The 20,076-nt window shown below is 43.4% G+C and overlaps 1 long non-coding RNA gene across 1 annotated transcript; it reads right to left on the minus strand.

Annotated features, from left to right (window-relative positions):
• Positions 1-4,751: 4,751 nt before the first annotated feature.
• On the minus strand, positions 4,752-19,733 carry LOC102556490 (uncharacterized). The gene is made up of 3 exons (XR_357260.5): positions 17,993-19,733; positions 16,735-16,828; positions 4,752-4,950 (listed from the first exon to the last, which is right to left on the minus strand). It is a non-coding gene; the product is annotated as an uncharacterized LOC102556490 (long non-coding RNA).
• Positions 19,734-20,076: the final 343 nt, after the last annotated feature.

Genomic DNA, 20,076 nt, shown 5'->3' on the forward strand with positions numbered 1-20,076 from the left:
GTGTTCATTGGATTATGATTTTCCAAAACCCCAAATTTGCTTAGAAAAACTTGAAAGCTACTAGCTCACAGGACTGAATAGGACAGATGCATTCTGGGATCAAATGAGGATTGATCCTGAGCTCGGAAATGTTTATGTCTTTGCTTTGTCGTTATCTTTCTCAACTCAATGTCCTCAGCATTCTCACCCTGTCGCACGGCTGTCAAAAGCTCAAGTCTACATTTCCATGCATTCAAATGTGCCAAGAATGAACTTAGCTTACATTGAATTAATTATACCTGATAAAGGAATGTGGACAGTCTAACAACAGGAGCAGGGGCAATCTCTGACTCAGTTGCCTGACTTTGGATCCCTTTCCCCTAACTGGGCTGCCTGTCTGGCCTCAGTAGAAGATGCACATAGTCCTACTGCACCTTGATGCCAAGGTGAGTTAATACCCATAGGGGCAGGTCTCCCCTACTCTGAGGAGAAGGGGTCTGGGCATAGAGGAAGGGAGTTGGGGAGGGGACTGTGAGGAGAGGAGGAAGGGGAAGTAGCAATTAGAATGTAACATAAATTAATTAATTTAAAAAAAAAGAAAGAAAGAAAGAAAAGTGGTTGGTGGGATGGTCAGCTTAAGCTTCAGCCACAAATTCTGCCCCTTGAATGAGGAATACAGTAGACTATCCCAGGATCCTTTGAGCTGAGACTATGTGAGAAGAGGGCATCTTACTCAGCTAGTGATGGTTGGAAATGACTCTATGCATGGCCATAAGACATCCTGATGTCTGAATTTTGCTTTGCTGACTTTAATGAAATAGAAATTGACTACCAGAACGAAACACTTTCCACTGGTCTCTAGATGAAGAATCATGAAGTTCGCAGTGGCGCTCTTCCCCTTACTTTCGGCTGAACTAATTTGTCTACCAATCAATTCTTAGGGAGGCCTCACATCAGGAGGAGTGAACATCCAATCAATTAATATTTTCTGGTTAGTGCTTTGGCGTTTGCGAAGGCTGCGACACATCTGTGAGAAACGCTAAGATAAAATTAAGAAAGTAATCAAGAGGACTTGGTGACAAAGAACTCAACTGGAACAGAGAAACAGATGCCTCCCTCAACCACACTAAGGCTTTCAGATCTGCTGTCTGTGTTCTGCAAAAACTCACAGACAGGTCAGCCTGCCTCCCATCCCCCACACAGCCCCAGCTCACAGATTAAAGATCACGTGACTGTTGAAACAAGTCAGGGTAAGGCAGGCTGTGCTTAAGCAAACAGAAGAGTCAAACTCCAGTTTACTTTGTGCTGTACCTAATCTTAAGACCCAAATCTCTGTTTTCTAAGAATAGACAGCCATTATTATATATATGAGAGAAATATGTCATAGGGGTTTAAAACCTCTGTGAGATCCCATGTTAAACTGCTTAGGATCAAGTCCCAAAGTCGAACTCATCATTATATGTCAGTTTCAGCACCAGAAATAAAATTGAAGATACTAACAGTAGCTGTCTGGTGGGGCCCTGGCGGGGGACATCATTGAGGCTAAATGAGTTCACTCACACGAAGCCCTTGAAAACGTGGGAGAAACGAATCCAAGAATCATTAAACTGCGATTGCTATTCTCTTTCTTCCTCTCTGTTCTCCCTCCTCTGTCCATCTTCTTCCCTCTCTCTTTCCCTCTTTCCCCAGCCCCAGATCTCTCTCTATTTTGGCACCTCATTTCTCCATTACATACATTGCAAATTGGCCCAGCCACGGCCGAAATATAATCACCGAAGAGACACCTTTGACAGAGATGGAGTAGCTGACAAGCTCCTAAACACGATGTTAAATTGTTTGTTATTGTTGGGGAGTGGGGAGCTTCTTTTTTTTTTTTTTAAAGACTCCCAGGTTTAAAGCCAACATGATTAATATTCAGAGCAGACAGACTAGCGCTCCTAGCCAAAGCACTGGGGTCAGCCCGGATAATGGGAGAGAACGATCCGGAGCCTGTGGTGACATGTACTTACCTCCCTACCGAGTCTGGGCACCTCGGGCTTGTCAGAGAGGTGTGTCATCTACACAGCTGTAAAGATTCGAGTCTTACAAACGAGCGCTGTGGAGTCCGAAGCACCCGGATGAGTCACAGCCTATTTCATGGGTGTAGCTCATCTCCAAAGAAAGATTGAACTGACCATAAACATCGGATCATGGCGCGTAAGCTTTTCCGAAGGTTCCTCATAAAATACACAATAAAAATAAATACAGCTATCTCCTAAAAATTCAAAGGCTCACACAGATTTATTGAGCGGCATATGCATCATTTCTCATCTTCCTCGGAACAGGGCGCGGCAGAACTAAATTTACTTGTTTTTTAAATGTTGGTGAGCCATCTCGTTGCTATACGCGACCGGCTACAAATGACGGCCCCGGTAGAGCATAGAAAATGACAAGGCGCCAAAGTGTTCCCATTTTCACTGTTCTCTGATTTTCATCTGACCATCCAACATCTTACTGATGCGCACCAGTTCATGGGGCCTCCAACATCTTACTGATGCGCACCAGTTCATGGGCCCTCTGCATATAATCTGACATGACTTTTTAAATAAGGCAAACACTGGGAGTGTGGAATGATTTCACAATGGAAGCAAAAATATACAACATTCGACCTGCATATTTGACAGGTCTGGTGTATTCTAAATTGTTCTGTTGGGATGAGGGCACTGGGGGTTGAACCTAGTGTCTCCCACATGCTAAGCCAGCATTGCACCGTGGAATTCTATTCTTCGACTTTTTATTTTGAGACGGGGTCTCACCTGGCTGGTTTTGAACTCGCTCTGTAGCCCAGGCAGGCTTTGAATTTATTATGATCCCCTTGCCTCAACCTCCCTAGCAGCCATGATCACTGGCCTGCACCGCCACCAGACTAGCACTGCCCTAGATTTCCTTAACTAGACCTGAAAATCACCTTTGCTTTCCCTTTCATTTTTCTTTCTTACCTTCCCTTTTCTCTTTTCTTCTTTCTCTTTCCCTCTTTCTTCTTTATTTAGGTCAGTAGCGTACCTCACTTTGTTGGCCCAGCTAGTGTTACCCTCTTGATTCTCCTGCATCAGCTTCCTGAGTGCCGGAATTACACGTACATGCCAATGGCCAGAATAAAAATAATTTTCACCCAATATATAAATTACCTTTTTGCTTTGAATTTAGTATATCTATCCACTCCCAGCACCATCTAGGTTTCAATGGAAATTTAGAACAAACGCAAGGGGTGGCCTCTGCACCATGGGAGTCTGCATTTCAGAGGGCAGATATCAGATGAGCAGATAAATCAAATATCATAAATCGGACAATAATTTTCTTGGCTTTCCTATAGAAATCACTATTATCCAGGATCAGAGAAGAGGAACAAGGACAACTGACAAAATTCAGCAAAAATATATATGGGGAAAAATGTTGAACTGACCCATAATGGGCCTATAGAAATAACAGGAAGGTCTATCATGAATGATGTCTCCAGGGGGAGCACCAGTGACTGAGTCTGACCTAAACAATAATAAAGGCACAAAACAACACACCAACCCTTAAAAGCAAAAACAAACAAACGAATAAAAAACAGGTTATCTTAGTAAAAAAAAATAAATAAATACCAGAAAAGGGTAAGTTTAGTGTTTCAAACTTGGGAAACCTGGAAACAAAAACGTTATCAAAGATGCAGGGGGTTAGGGGGAACGTGATGGTGCAAACAGACAACCCCAGCTCTCAGGAGGCTTAGAGTGAGCTTGAGTTCCAAACCAGCCTGGACCATTTAGTGAGTATGAAGTCAGCAAGACAACATGGTGGAATCCTGACTTGGAAGGAAGAAGAAAAGAAGGAGAAGGAAAAGAAGAGGAAGAGGAGGAGGAGGAGGAAGAGGAGGAGGAAGAGGAGGAGGAAGAGAAGAGGAAGAAGCAGAAGCAAAAAGGAAGGAGAGGGAAAGAGAAAAGGAGGAGGGAAGGAGGGAGGGAGGGAGGGAAGGAGGGAGGGAGGGAGGGAGGGAGGGAGGGAGACTGATTCTACAGTTAACTGAGAAAGATTCGTCTCTGTCGACGTTAGGTACACGGATGAGGTGATGCTGAGGAGCAGACTTTGGGGGAATTGTGTGGGAACTGAAGTATGGCAACTATAATATCATCTTAATTGTTCTTTAGCAGCTTTCTCAGTGGTGTCCAAGTCTTCTCTCTAGCCCCGACACCAGCATAAAACAAAAGAACCCCTTTCTATAAGCTGTACCCTAAGCCTCTGAATCTTCTACCCAGGTTCCAATATCAATGTTTGTTGTTCAGTGCTAACAGGGTCGTGATAAATCCAGCCACGTTTTCCAGATGCCTTCCCTTTCCAGTACCTACACAGTCCAATCATGTACTAGCTATGCCAAACTTTGGGTTTTCCTAAGTGTTATCTATTATATGCAGTGTTATTCCATGTACGTGCATTGGAACATAACAAAAGCCATTGTCTTCGGATTTTCTCTAACCATGATTATCTGAAACAGTTATATTGAAGCTGCTTCAGATGCCTCTACTATCGAAATTTGAAATTATGTGCCACTAATAGCGAACAGAGTATTCTTTAAGATTATTTTGTATTTTCAATCTTGGCCAAGTTGTCTGAAACTTTATTAGCTATCCACAAGAATAAATGGCCGAAGCCCCAGATAAGTAAAAATAAAGGTGGGAGACTTAAGAGATAAGTAACAAGGCATGAGACAAAGTGTCACAGGTACGAACCACATGGTCATTTAGATCTGTGAAGGATACCTTAAAGAACCCCTTTCTTCCTCCTTTCCTTTCTTTCTTTTTTTTTTTTTTTTTTTTTGATAAGGTCTCATCATCTCAGTCTGGCTGGCCTCAACTTTATTATGTAGCTGACGATGACATTGAACTTCTGATCTTCCTTGCCTCTACCCTGGTGCCGGGATTCAGGCTTGAGCCACCACACCTGGGTTCTATAATGCTGGAGATAAAAATGAGGGGTTAGTACACGCTCCACAAACACTACCAACAGAGCTCCATTCCCAGCCTCTTAGCGATTTCTTAGGAAGGCTTACATCGATGGGCAGACCCAAAGGGGAAGGGGTGGGGTCTCTTGCTAGAAGATCTTTCTTGCCTTGTTCTATTCCTACTTGAGACAGGAATTCAGGCTTTACATTTCAGTTGTTTTAAAAGATAACTTTCAAAAACCTTAACGGATTCTGGTGACTGAGATTGACCACTCTTTTCCCTCAGGAAAACCAGAAAGGTTATTAAAAAGAAAAGGCCATAAAACTGGCAATGGAAACTTAAAATCATTTTTTACCACACAGGGCTGATCTTCTTATAGCAAGTGCATAAACGTAGGCAGCTTTGGCTGTGACTACCCACTGGCTTACCTTGATGAGGCCTTTCTCTTCCTGTTGAATCCTGAGCTCTTAAACTCATGTCTGGTCCTATCGTTCTACAATCCCTCACATATTTGTTCTCAGACCACCTCATGCCAAACATCTCCATGCTATCCATGATGGCAGACGCATAATTCAGTCTCTAGCCAAGATGACAACTTTATGGGGGTTTTATGGGAATATATAACTTGACTGTAGCTCCATAAACATGGGGAGGCTACCCTTCCAAAGTGTTCATCGAACCTTTGACCAATCCGTGCGCATAACACAATTGGTAAAAACAAAGGAAATACTAATTCTTCAGAATAAAAATTAATAAAGATAAAGAAGTGTACCAATTAGCCTACAAAGGGAAGTTTTGGCCAATGATGCCGTCCTGTGTAGGAACCTGAAACTCATTTCTACGTATGTGTGTTTTATCTTAGGTCACTATTCAAGATCAGGGCAGGAACTGTAGTTCCCAGGTTTCCACACTCTTCGTTGCACTAAGAAGAGTTATATACCGGGAACTGTTTGTAGTGTTCAACTTTTGAAAGATTTTTAGAAGCTGAAAACATTTTGTAAACATTAACTTCCTTTGCCTCCCCTCTATTTACATCTGGGAGGAAAACTACAGGAATGAAAGGTGGTAATGATTTCTAGAGGAGTTGCCTCATTGGCTTTAATCCCCGGGAAATCAGATGGCAGATTAAATCATTAAAATGTATTCTTTCCTGTGTCATACCAAATAAACACTGGAAATGGACTATACTTCCCTATCGCTCATAGTCCGTGATGGCAAGAGGCTGGTGTTAAGTGCCAATCATTTGGCGTCCATGGAACCTGCTGGGTGGAAGTTCTATGTGGAGAAGGCGGTGAGTCAGAAGAGATGGGGATGCCTGTGTCAGCAAAGAGCGAGCGAGCAGCAACTGAAGTCCTATCGGCTGCTAACCAGACAAACTGCCCCGGGAAGGCGTTTTGCCACGCCCTGAGAGTTGTCTCGCTCGCACCTAGCATGCCCGGTTTCGAAGGCCGCCCTCCCAAGTGCCTGGCCACACTGCGTTGGGTCGCAGTCTCTCTTGCTTGCTACCTTTCTCCTGGATGTCGGTCGTGCCTCTTCGCCAGGATAGACAGGAAGCGCAGAAGCACCATTCACGTGGCGTCTCCTTCCCCTAGGAACACTCCCGTTTGCACATATTTTACAGCCCATTTCGACTCATTCAAAAGAGTCTTTCGAATGCTCTGACACACTCATCAATCCGCATCTAAGTCTGGGTAGAGCGGCTTTGAATGGTGAGTTAGTCCTCCACCGCCATTACCATTTCCTATTGACTCAGCGCGGACAAGACAGAAAGCACGTTTAGGCTCGAGACCATGTCTGAGGAGGACAGGCATGCTTCAGCCCAGCCTAGATGATGATAAACTTTGTCTTCACTGCCTCAGACTCTTGAATCTGGAAAACAACTCAGCTGAAATTTATATACAGAGTGTAATGTGAGGCTTGGCTAAAAGCGGAGCTGCCCTCGGTGGGGGTTGGGGGGGAAGAGAGAGAGACGTTTTTAAACGAGGCTAATTTAAAATCCTGAATCAAAGATAAATCAAGTCTGAACTTAAGAGGAACAACCTCCGAGCCTGAGGACCCTGTGACTCCATCAGGAGAGGAGGATCCCTCACCCCTGCCTGCCTGGGACAGGCCTGAAGACTCTTCGAGAACCCGTTCCATCTGGGGTAGGGCACACATGACCTCTGAGACATGCAGTCATCACAATCGGCTCTTGTACCTAAGGAAAAGTAACTATGGGATCTGAGTGGGATCTGAGTGTGTCTGTCTCTCTCTCTCTCTCTCTCTCTCTCTCTCTCTCTCTCTCTCTCTCTCTCTGTGTGTGTGTGTGTGTGTGTGTGTGTGTGTGTGTGTGTGTGTGTCAAACTGGAGAAAGCTTTTACGATGTCTCTTGATGAAATATATCCACCCTCTCATTCTAAGCAGCCTCTAAATCCTCAAATGAGCGTAGATGGAAAACACGCTGTGGGTCTTTATCCCACTGAGCAGCAAGGAATAAATCAGAGCTCCCCCTTCCTCGCTACCCCCTCTCTGCCTCTCCCCTGATACCTCACAGATGTGCAGCGTTAGAGGGAAGAGCAGAAATGCTTCACAAAATTAATATGTGGAAACTGCTTATTTACCATAAATGCCTCGTCCAGGGCTTTCTCTACAGTGGCCTGTCAAGATATTAAGCTGATCCTTGCCTTCTGCCTACCGAAATGTCATCCCCTATTTCTGTGGGACGAGAGGTCCCCATTCCCCCCACATAAGAGAGGTCAGTATTGGCGCCGAGATACTTGCCTCAGAAGTAAGGGGACCACAACTTAAATGGTAAACAAAACAAAACATTTCAGCCATGGTATCTAAAACGTGCACGTTGCTTTAGGATCCCGCTGGGTTCAAAAATCCTAAATAAACACCTTTCATTAGTATAATTGATATCAAACTGGATGCTGGAGACCCAACAGACAAACATAAGCGCAAGAACTTGCCTTGGAGTTCATTCATATCTAAAAATATGGAGGAGATATACCACGGCGCTCTTGAAAGGCTTTTAACTGATTTTAATAGCAGTCATTACACGAGGAAAATGAGACTTCCCCTTGTAACAGAGATGAACTGGGAAGAAACAAAGGAAGAAAGGTAAGGAGTGCAGGGCCCCAGTGCCCTGCCAGAATTACTGCTCATCATTCTTGCTTTCAACCGTTAGCCTGCTCCTTTTGTCAAAGGCTACCACCGTCTAATGAAACAATTAGGCCTTGACAGTTTAAATATGCTATTTTGTTCTTTTCAAGCCCAAGAGCCAGGCACTAAGACAAACTATAGCCACCGCCTTCCATCAGCACAGCCATTGTTATCCCAGATAGAATGCCCTAAAAATAAAATCCATTTTGTAACGCGAAGCTTCATCAAGTCAGGTCATGTTCTGTTCCTCAGGGCAGACGGCGGTGTACTAATTTCATTATGCTATTTTTAAACGTGGCCTCCTTGGATCTTTCACTGTGTCCTACATACCTCCATGGGGCCCCCCAAGTTAATGTGCAGGGCTTTCTTGCTAATCACCTCTGCCCACCCTGCCCCTCAGCCACCTCTGTAGGCTGCACAAAATGGGCACAGCGAGGATAGGTATGGTCACTCTCAGACGAACCCAGAGCAGTGAGTATAGTCTGACACACGAGTTGGGGGAGGGGGATATCTAATGGGAGTCAACTCCTTGAATTCATTATTGAAAGTCATTCCAGCTTTCTGAAAAAGGGGGGAGGGCAGAGGGTGGCACAAAATAAGTGGCTCTCTGGCTGTTTTAGTCGGGCTTCTCTAGAGGAACAAGACCTACTGAATGAACGTACATTATAAAAGGCAGGGTATTGGATTGGGTTACATAATCTGTGCTGGGTAATCCAACAGCAGCTGACTACAGGTTCCTCAGTCCATGGAGCTGGATAGCTCAGCCATCCTGATCACATGATGAAAGCCTGGGGGTATTTCTGGAGAGTCCATGTCAGAGAGATGAAGAAATTGGTTCTGAGATCAGTGAGGGTTGGCAGAAGTCACAGAAGACAGGTGGATGCACTCTTCAGCCAGAGGAGAAGACAGACAGGCAAAGGGTAGTGGTCACTCATTTCTCCAGAGATCTGGGCTGCACCTGGGAAATGTCATCCACTCCTGGGGTAGGGGCTCCCTTCCTTCAGTTAAAGCTTAAAGAAATCATCCTTTCAGAACTACCTGGAGATGGGGATCTTAATTTCTTCATATAGTATCAAGTTGATGTTCAAGATTAGCCTTACACTAAAATTCCATCATGAGCCATTTTGAATCTCTCCACCCACTCCTGCTCTTACTCTTGTATAACTTAGGTCTTCTGGTTGCAAAGTGAACACCTTACAGGCGTGAAGTTTGAAGAAATGCATGGCATTGTAAGTTACTCTTCTGTTTATGAGAAACAAAGTGACTGAAACCCATTGTGGCTTGTAGGTGACAGTTCTTCTCTCCTTATGTGGTTTCATTTTCCAGTGACTCCACAACATTGAGTAACAAGTTCCAGAAATAAACGATCTGGAGAATTTAAGTTGTTCTGTGTTGTGAGTGGTGTGATAAAATCTGCTTCTACACCACCCACAGACTGAGTCAGCTCTCTGCCCATCTAGTCCGTGGTGTATATACTGCCCACTCATTAGCAACCCAGTAACAACTCGAGCTATCAGTACTTCTGTTCAAGAGCCTCTGTTTACTTAGAACTCGGTGGCCCCCAAAGCACAAAGGCACTGAGAGCGAAGAGTACGCCAGGCATAAAAACACGGTGACAGGTGTGCAGGGAAGAGAACATCGTATATCTAGGCATGATATGTAAAAATCTCTGACAGTGGCTGTTTATTGTGGGTCTTGGAAAGTGTTCTCTACGTGCAAGGAGACACTATTGCATCATGGACTCTCGGAGAAATGATAAAACATTGTCTCTGCTAGCTTCTTGGTCCTCTTCCTCCCTGTTCAAGTAACCATCTCAGAAAGGTTCTGTCCTCCTAGCAGCCCCTCCACAGTTTCAAGGTGGCAATCGTATCAGCCAAGTAGTTCTAACAAAGGCATTTCCTTTATCCCAATTATCAGAGCTAGAATCCCCAAATCAAGTCTTTAGAAAGGTTTGAGATAGAAACACATCCCTCAGCTCACACTATGGCCAGAGGAATGGCAATCTCTGGTTCCCTGCACTTAATTTTGTTGTAGGCTTACTAACGCAGCAATAAATTTAGGTCCGCCCTAGATTAACCACATGGTAGAAAGAAGGGAGGATGGCCCATCAGAAATCACTGACATTGGAAGAAAAAGACACAGAGTAAGCAAAAGATTGTGTGTGTGTGTGTGTGTGTGAGTGCATGTGTGTTTGTGTGTGTGTGAGTGTGTGTGTCTCTGTGTGTGTGTGTGTATACACACATCACGAAGACCTAAGTCACTACACACAAAAATTAATATTCTTTAAAACATTATTCTTAATTATTTGGATAGGAATCAGAGACGTAGACTTAACACTGGAAGAAGGGAAGGATTAGGTTTTCTTGTCATCCGTTTGGTGATTTGTACTAATTGGAAGAATTCAGTATTTCCTCGCCTCAGATTTAAATATTGTCAGAAGATGCCAGAAAGGTGAAAAATAAGGAGCTTACCTCCAATAGACACAGGACTAACACAGAGAACACTGTCATGGGGGAGCCCCTCTGCTGAAGTCCTCACATGTGAATCTGATGCCCACCTGCCTTCTCACCCCAGGGTATCTGGTAAAAACCTGCCCGTTTTTCTGAACAGGCACTACTTCCAAGGTTTCACTTTTCTTCTCGTCTGAACTTCAACATTTTGGCTGTGATGCATGGAGGCATTGGTTGATTTTCTCAAATTTCTCCTACTGGAATTGGTTGGATTGTTTGGGTGGCTATATTAAAATTTACAACCAGTTTTGGGAATGTTTAGCCCTGCCTCTTCATTTCTCTCTCTTTCTCTTCTGCACTGAAAACTTCTATTACCTCATTTCAACGAGTCGGTGGCGGTGCCCAATCTCTCGGAAACATTGGTTTAGCTTTTTACCCTTTTCTGCCTCTTAGTGGATCACACTCTTTAACTAATGCGGCGGCACCTACTTGGTCTTTTCTCTGTGTGTGTATGTGTGTGTGTGAGTGTGTGTGTGAGTGTGTGTGTGTATGTGTGTGTATGTGTGTATATGTGTGTGAGTGTGTGTGACTGTGGGTGAGTGTGTGTGTGTGAGTGTGTGTATGTGTGTGTGAGTGTGTGTATATGTGTGAGTGTGTGTGTGAGTGTGTATGTGTGTATGTGTGTGTGTGAGCGTGTGTGAGTGTGTGTGAGTGTGTGTATGTGTGTGAGCGTGTGTGTGTGTGTTTGTGTGTGTGTGTGTAATATCCAAGGTGTCCAGAAGAGGGTGTCAGGTCCCCCAGATCTGGAGCTAGGGATAGCTGTGATGTCTGGGAACTTAACTCGGGTCCTCTGCAACATCAGTACAACTTTTTAACTGCTGAGCCATCTTCCCAGCCTCAGTTTTTTAACTTCGTCATTTCCATTTGCTTTTTCTTTTAAATGTTTGCTCTTTGTCGATACCCCTTTAACAAAATATTATCATTATGTTTCCTTCAGTTCATTAGACAGGGTTTCCCTTCATTCTCTGAACATATTTTTAGTAGATTCGATGAAGGCTGTGTCTGATAATGCCATTTCCGTTTCTCCAAAATCAGCCTCCATCATCTGCTATTTTTCTAACACATGTGTGCCATTTTTCTGGTTCCTTGAATATCCCCTCCCTTTTAAAAATATATAACTCACATAAGATATTATATCTAAGCAATTCTGGATGCTCATATCCTCCGGGGAGCCAATGGTGCTTGTTTGGTTGTTTTGATTTGGTTTGGTTTTGGTTGGGTGTTTTTCATTTTTTTAACTGTTTATTCATGGAGGGACTAATTCTTTGAGGCCATTTCACATGCACTACAATGCAGCCTTGACGTTTCTGCTTAAGTCCTTTAACTGCTTTTTACTTTAGAGTCTACTTTCCCAAGGGTTACCCCCTCTTCTACATAAGCTCCTTGTAAGTCTTGCAAGTCAGGGTTTTTATGTCTGGCTCCTGTGTTCTGTTAGATCTGTACCCTACACCAATGGACAGAGAAGGTGGTTTAAGAAATGCAGTAATGTTCCAGGGCATTGGTAGTTTTGCCCCATGATCAGACAGAGAGGAAGTTGTTACCCTTTGGTTGCTCCCAAGAAGGCGCCACCTTGGACACGCATGGTCTCCCTACCTGGCAGGAGATGTAGCTTCGGTGCTGTTTTATGGGTGCGGCCCTTGGACCAGAGCGTCTTACTCTTCAGCAGCATCCAGTGCTTGTGTCAAGCAGCTTTCATTGACTTGCGCTCAGTACGAGTAACTTTACTCTCCCTCAAGTCCTGTCCTGACTACTTCTGCACAGCTGCCAAGCAGAGGGGCTTGGTCATTGTGCCTTGGCTGTGGTTCCAGAGTTCTGCTTGGCTATCTCTGGCTATGTCCTCTCTGTTAAACTTCTGGCTGCCTGTGCTAGGTTTCACTTGTTGCTACCCGTTCTGTGGAACTACTAACACCCTCTTAATTACCCTCCACTGAGTCACCATTGTCTTCAAAACTCTCAGAGCTGGAATTTCTCTAAGCCCGTTCTGAAGAGTCAACCCTCTCCAGCAGAGTCGTTCTCAGCCATGAGCACTGTCTACACTACCACAGAACAGCTTGGAGAAAGGACAGTGAGCTGCCTCTCTTGAATGGACATCCTGACTATGGGTGGACTGTAACAAAAGGTGTTGTCTACACTTGCCCTTCCCCATGTGCCTGCCCTAGCTCGGGCGAACTCTTTGTCCTAGGAGTAGGGGCCAGTGATGGATGGGATCCATAGTCCTCTCCGCCTCACTTGACCTCCACTGAGTTTTTGCTTTCAAGGGCTGGAGTTGGGGGGAAACAAACATAGCCTTCCAGCTTTGTGAGGGTTTGAGGAGAAGGGAGCTCTCTCTCTCTCTCTCTCTCTCTCTCTCTCTCTCTCTCTCTCTCTCTCCCCACCCCCTAGCCTTTTCTTCTCTCAGCTACACATGCCCAGAGTAAGGACACCTTCAAACACAGAACTTGGGGGGTTGGGTGGGGTATGAATGACTCAAATACCACAGAGGCTGGTTATAATTATACTCAATAAATTTTCTAGCATGACTCTTACTCTTTCTGTGTGTGTGCGCATATGTGTGTGTGTTTGTGTGCATCTGTGTGGTATGTGTGTATGTGCTTGTGTCTGTGGGGTGTGTGTGTGTGTGTGTCTGTGTATGTATATGTGTATGTGTGTGTGTTTCCATGTGTCAGTATCTGTGTAGTCTATGTGTGCATGAATGTGTGTGTTTCTGTGTGTTTATGTCTGTATGGTATGTATGTGTATGAGTATGTATCTGTGTCTGTATGGTGTGTATGTGTATGAGTATGTATCTGTGTCTGTATGGTGTGTATGTGTATGAGTATGTATATATCTGTGTCTGTGTGGTGTGTACATGTGTGTGACTATGTATGGTATGTGTATGAGTATATCTGTTTCTGTGTGTTTGTATCTGTATAGTGTGTGTGTTGTGTGTGTGTATATACATAAGTATGTCTCTGTGTGTGTGTAACGTCATAACAATTTCCATAGATTTTAAATGGGATTTTAGAATATTTTTATGAGTGAAATGGCTGTTGTCCTGAGTGCTTTACTCAGCACCGCCACCCATTCTGGAAGCCTCCACACTCACATTTAACCTCCATGACTGTTAGTTATAAATCCTGGAGTCGCAGGCCATTCAAGAGCTTAAAGAGTTATCTAGTCTATTCCTTCTGCCTTTGGGCAGGATAATACCTTAGCCAGCCCAGATAGATGAAAATCTATACTGGTTTTGAAAACCTCCAGAGAAAAAACATTTCACAGCTTTCCTTAATAACCTAAATCAGTACTTAAGAACTCTCGGTGCCAGGAATTTCTTCCTTGTGCACAACCTGAAGCCCACGTGCTACAGTTTAAAGCCCTTTTCTCTGCATCTGTCCAGGAGGAGATAGGGAACAGCTGGCCAACGGGCAGCATACTTCCTCTTTAGGAGAAACCAGCAGTAGCCTCAGAAGAAAAAACTATTTTTCAACCCTCCTTTGCTCCTGCCCCAGGAATACATAATATTTCCACATAGTCTTTGTTCTGTCCTTGAATAACCTTTGTGCTCTCATCGGAAATCTTTTCTCTCTGGCATTTATACTCTAGAGATTCTGAGTATTTCTCAAGGTCAGAACCCAGCAGTGTATACCTGAGTGTCTCAGAGCGCTGGTTAAATATGCAGATTCCTAGGTTCCTTCCTAGATTTAGCCACTCACCATCGTGGTTATGGATCTGGGCATTGGGAGGCTCAGCGAAGTCCCTCGGGTAGGTCTGGGGCTGCCCAGGTACAGATGCTCTTAACGAAGAGCTGAGCCCAGAGACATAGCAATCTGTGGTACTGAGCTGCAACTCTTAACTGCGGAGTCAAGTCACATGGACGCTTTGAAGAATTAGAACTCCGAAGCTGCGGCCCAGCCCCGCCCCGCCATCGCACAGTCTCCAAGATAACACGTGGGCCAGCAGTCTCTTCAAACGTTTTCTGTTGGATTCCAAGTAAAGTCAAGACAATCTACCAGTTCCTTAAAGCAAGGTGCATGTTAGCCTTTTACCCCAGCACAAAGATTAACACGGAGGGTATAAAGGTCTCTCTGTATTAGGTGACTCAAATTTAAGCCTTAGTTCTCCATCTCTCTTTACCGGATGTCCTATATTCTTTTCTCTATATCATGGACCTTTATGGAAATACCTGGGCATGCGCTGATTAGCGCTTAGGTGAAAGGGGATAACTTTGCACAGCTGCGAAACCCCACCACCCCACCCCCACCCCACCCCCTCCTCACCTGGGTTGAAGTGATGGATTCAGGTTGTTGTTAAAGTTTGTTCTGCAGCATTGGGGATCTAACTCAAGGCCTTACACATGCAAGGAAAGCACTCTAGTACTGAGATATGGCCCCATCATGGCATGCCCTCCCTCTCCCCCTCCCCCTTCCCCATAAACAAGTTTAAGTTACTGCTACATATTAGCAATTAACACTTTAAATACTTAATAATTTTAAATAATTATGTGAGAACAAGATAGCCATAATCAAAACTGTGATCAATTCAGTTGTGACCATTGTGTGTGTGTGTGTGTGTGTGTATTTAAATATATATATTTAAACAGAAACATGTACATGTTTTAGGAAGAGAGAAGAAATGTATGCTGAAAAGCATACTGAGTCATGCCAGATTATTATCTGTCTCCTTTTTTCGAACTGAGATCTTAATGACCCATCCTTCCCCGGAGTAGGCACACAATGAACCGGGTAGACAGTCTGCAGTCACAGAAGCAGGCATGGTGCCTGTTCTCGTCTGTATTTACTGCCTGTCTGCTGGATAAGTACACGATAATCGAATAGCCACATTATGGTTCTCGATGGCTCTTTAAACATTTTTACAACCAAGTCATTCATTAAATGCCAGTGGCTAAAGGACAGAGATGGGGTTGAGCAGAAGTGAGTGGAGGATAGCCAGTAATGGTTGAAACAACAACAACAACGACAACAAAACCATGGGGCCCTTGAGCATACGACCCGTAGAGTTGACTCTCCATAGCAGATCGATCTGACCTTAAATAACTCCCAATCTTTTTATTAATGGAAAATACTCTTCAAAGAACTGTATTTACATTATTTTTAATAAACCACTTAAAATAAGAGATGTTGCAGATGGTATACATCCTTTAAGTGTATAATTTGATTGAATTTATTCTCTCATATATTGCATTCTGACCACGGATTCCCTTCCTTCCTCCCCTCCCAGTCCCCCCTATAAATACATCCCTTGCCCTCCCCCATCCAGTCCTCCTCTGTTTCCCTTCAGAAAAGGGCAGGCCTGACAGGAATATCAACCACACATAGCAGAGCACGTTCCAATAAGACTAGGGCCTCTTCCCTCCTACTAAGGCTGGATGAGGTAACCCAGTAGGAGAAGAGTCCCAAAAAAGCAGACAAAACAGCCAAAGACCATCTTCACTCCCACTCTTAGGAGCAACACAAGAAGACCAAGGTGTGCAATCATAACATGTTTTTAAAATAAAAAAAGAAGATGTAACTCTAGGACTGAACCTTTAGAACCATTATCTAGGTGTCTGATGAGCAGATGAAATTTTATTTCATGGCTGAACTGAATTTACTTGTAAATTAGGCTTTCTTGTTCTGCAAGGTTCCTAACAATTTTAATACAATGTTTGTTTGTTTTGCTGTGTTGTTTTAGGGGAAATGGGTTTGGCAGGGACTAGAAAGGTGGCTTATTTCCTCAAGTCAGTCCTATAGTGACTTTCAATTGCCTTGCCGCGGTGTGGCTGCTACCAAGACAAGCGTCCAAGCAGTGTCCACGGCTGATGATCCAGACCAGTTTCAGCTGACATCATAGCCAAAGCTGGGAGGATTCCAGTCATAATCTTCCTTACAATGTTATATTCATAAAGCATACACCTAAGTCCGCATTATTGTTCTACCTGCATGGTATGTTTGAATAGCAGTTTGACAGCTCCTGTATGGCAAGCCAGAGAGACCAAAACAAAGGACCCTTCAAGGGAAAGTTTGCATCCTGCAGAGCTGATGGCAGAAACCATATCATTGACAGGAGATTAACGGAAATACATTGTTGACCTCTGTTGAAAGATTTACGTGTAAGGCACACATAAAACCAGTCTGTCTACTAAGCCTTATATACATTTTCATTACCTGCATCCGCTTTTCTCCTCCAACAATTTGAAATCTACTGTAATTGTTTTCTTCTTTTTGTCATTTACTTTCTGTCTACAAATGTGCCAGATACCTTTAAATAAACAAGAATGTTTAAGATATAAAGATTTTCATGTAGCAACCCAGATTCCTTTATTTTATTGGATATTTTATGTATTTACATTTCAAATGTTATCCCCTTCTCCCCCATATCTCCTCCCTCTCCCCCTGCTTCTATGAAGATGCTCCCACTCTCACCCACCCACCCCCACCTCAACATCCTGGCATTCCCCTACACTGGGGAAACGACTTCATAGGACCAAGGGCTTCTCCTCCTACGATGTCAGAACACGTCATCTCTGCTATGCCGTGGGTCCCTCCGTGTGTACTCTTCACAATCCAGATTCTTAAAAATGCAGAACGTGGGGAGGAGAGTGAGATAGGGAAAAAAATGCAGAACTTTCCAAACTGAACAGGTGTCCAATGAGTAAACATTCTAGAAAGTTCTGTGAGGAAGCAGTTTGGTCACCGGTACTAACCAGAGGCAGAGACAGTGATATTCGAAGGAAAGCCAGGTCATTTTGAAAATCAAAATGTACAGTTAACGCCTTTACCTAAGAAAGAGGTAGAAGATGGTGGGAATTGTGTTTTTGCCTAACTGTTGTGATCGATTGCTCACGCTGATTGAGCTCATTGGATCCGTGTCTACTACTCTTGCCAGGAACAGTTAGAATCACATCTCTATGAACGGCGAGAAGATATCCATGGATCATCCTTGAACCAGTCAATTTCCAAAAATCTCCCCATTATATTTATTGCAATTAGTAGCTTGAAATAAACAGACAGACTATTCCAAGTTATATCGTGTAAGGCCGTACTTAATTTTACGAACTTAGGCTAAAGGGAGACTTTAGGGACTTTTTTTTTTTTTTAATTAGGCCAAATTGCCTCTCCTCCAAGTTGGCGTATTGAAAGAACTGTAATGAACTCAGACACTGCCCCTGTGCACTCTGGAATGGAAGCTTATCTTCTGGGATCGTAGGGCTCCAGCTGGCCAGTGCCTTCCTTAGCCAGTCATCTGGATAGAACAGTTGTGAAGAGAACTGGGGGTGTCCGAAGCATCACCAGGAAGGGACCCTCTCAGAATTTTGAATTTCCAATAACCAGTATGGTCAGAAAGACAGACTAGGACATTTTACATGCAGGAACTACTCATATATATATATATATTTTTTTTTTAAGGAAAATCACTGCTTACCTTATTTGTGAAAAAAGAAATGAATTCTTCTAATGGTGATCATTGAAATTTTCTTCAAGGAAAGCATTGGGACTTGCAATGATTTTGTCATTGACCCAGGACCACCGGAGCACAAAGCCTTGCATAAAAGCTGTGCCTATAAATGGCTATTTGGTTTTCATCAGGTAAAATTGTAATATAAATTCAAAAGATGGTAAAGGTTCTATCCATTGAATTAGCATCTGGGATGATAAATGCTATAAGAACCACTTTTAAATGTAACTTGCTCTGCTAGCCTTAGATTTAAAAAAAAAATCGGTTTTAAACTTGAGTTATGATTTTTAAAATGTTCTAGGGTTAAGTTCAATAGTTTCCTGAGGGGGGAAACTGTGAGAAAACGCATACAGGATATTTTAGGCTGTTTCAGATGTCTTCAGGAGCACAAGTAGGTATATTTCTTCTTGCTCTGGATCATCAGAAATCTCAGATTTTTTTTTTCCTTAATCCCAAGAGGAAAAATCAAGAATATGTAGAAAAAGTGACCAACTGTTGATTTAAGAAGTGTAGAATTACCATATCACATGCAATATTACACCTGTAAAATGCAGCGTCCTTTTCTGGCTTCCTTTGATGAATCTAGTCATTTAAAAATTAAATATTGTGTAAAATACATTAAAGCAGAAATATGTAAGCTGAATTGTTATTAAATTCCTGCAAATGAAGTCACTAACTTATAATAGTAAAGCATTACTATGCAAATTGGAGCTAATTTTACAATATCCCTATCTAATTATTTACAGCGTATGGAATTACGGCACCGTTAAGCAGGACAGGATGTTGTGTGAAACAGTGTGTTTTCAATTTGAGCCATTTTTATTTCCTGTGATTTTTTTCTCTTAGTTATAGCAAGCATGGAAAAGGATTTAGCATGGAGAAAACAAGGGCAGATGTCTCCTTCATTGTGTACTCAAGGACTTAGCTAATTAATATTTTCCATGTGCTTCAAGTGCAGCGACGGAGACGCGCGCTCTTCCGAGGTGCACGAAGCTTCTTTTTTTTTCTTTCCCTCCAGTCTTTATGAGATGTCAGGCAGAACAGTCTACAAAGATTTGCTCCAAGGAATATTTTTAAGAGATCTGTTTTGAGATGAAGGGCTCCTTGAGTGTGAGGCTTCTTAAGTGGTCCTAAGCCTCCAGCTGTGTTTCTCTCCAAAAAGGGTTAGAGAAGGCTGCTCGCCACGCGGCACCGCGGAATTACCTTTGAAACGGTACTTAAGGAAAGGCTTGGAGAAGACAAGACCACTTTCCATCCAGAGGAGAAAGCACATTGAATAAACAGTTTTAGCGAGAGGTCGCTGAATGCTGCCTTAGCCGGGCCTTCGTCTTCCTAGATAAGCAAAAATCAGTATTTGGATTCATTTATGGAGGGCCGCCTGTTTCCTGTTGCCCCCACAATCCTAGTTTTAGCCTTCCTTCTACTCAGCGATTTCATATAAGCTAAACTGTCGGCACATGAGAAACCTCTCTGCCAGTGAGACGATTTTTTTTTTCTTCAGAAAGCCTTGCCAAGTTTATGAGCCAAGAAATAGCTGAATTATAATGCCTGGAACTTCAAAGAGAAAAAGGAGCGAATGGTACTAGGTATTTTGTAAAATACCTTTGACTTAAAATCAGCAAGAGCTAATGGCTATGAGAAAAACAGAGTCACGGTTGAGAGTACGATGGGTCTGTGCGCGCGCGCGCGTGTGCGAGCGTGCGCGCGTGAGTGCGAGCGTGCGAGCGTGCGTGCGTGCATGTTGAGCGTGCGTGCGTGCGTACGTGCGTGAGTGCATATGTGTTAATATCTGGGGATAAGAATATGCCCACAGGTGGAGCCTGCTTGCCTAGTTATTTTCTGTTCTTAGCTTGGTAAAAAGTGACTAGTAATTCAAAGGAGAGAAATGTCAGACGAGGAGGACCTCACTGTTTTTCTCTTGATTCCGTTCCTTCTGTGAGCCACACATTTTCGACTGGGTAGCAGGGCTTTTCTGGAAAAAAAAAATCTCTTTGAGCATTCTTCTGATCATCGGTTATATAGATTAAGACAAGGTTTCCCTCGTTGTCAAT

Source organism: Rattus norvegicus, chromosome 9 (assembly GCF_036323735.1).
Source record: "Rattus norvegicus strain BN/NHsdMcwi chromosome 9, GRCr8, whole genome shotgun sequence".
Taxonomy (NCBI): Eukaryota; Metazoa; Chordata; class Mammalia; order Rodentia; family Muridae; genus Rattus; species Rattus norvegicus.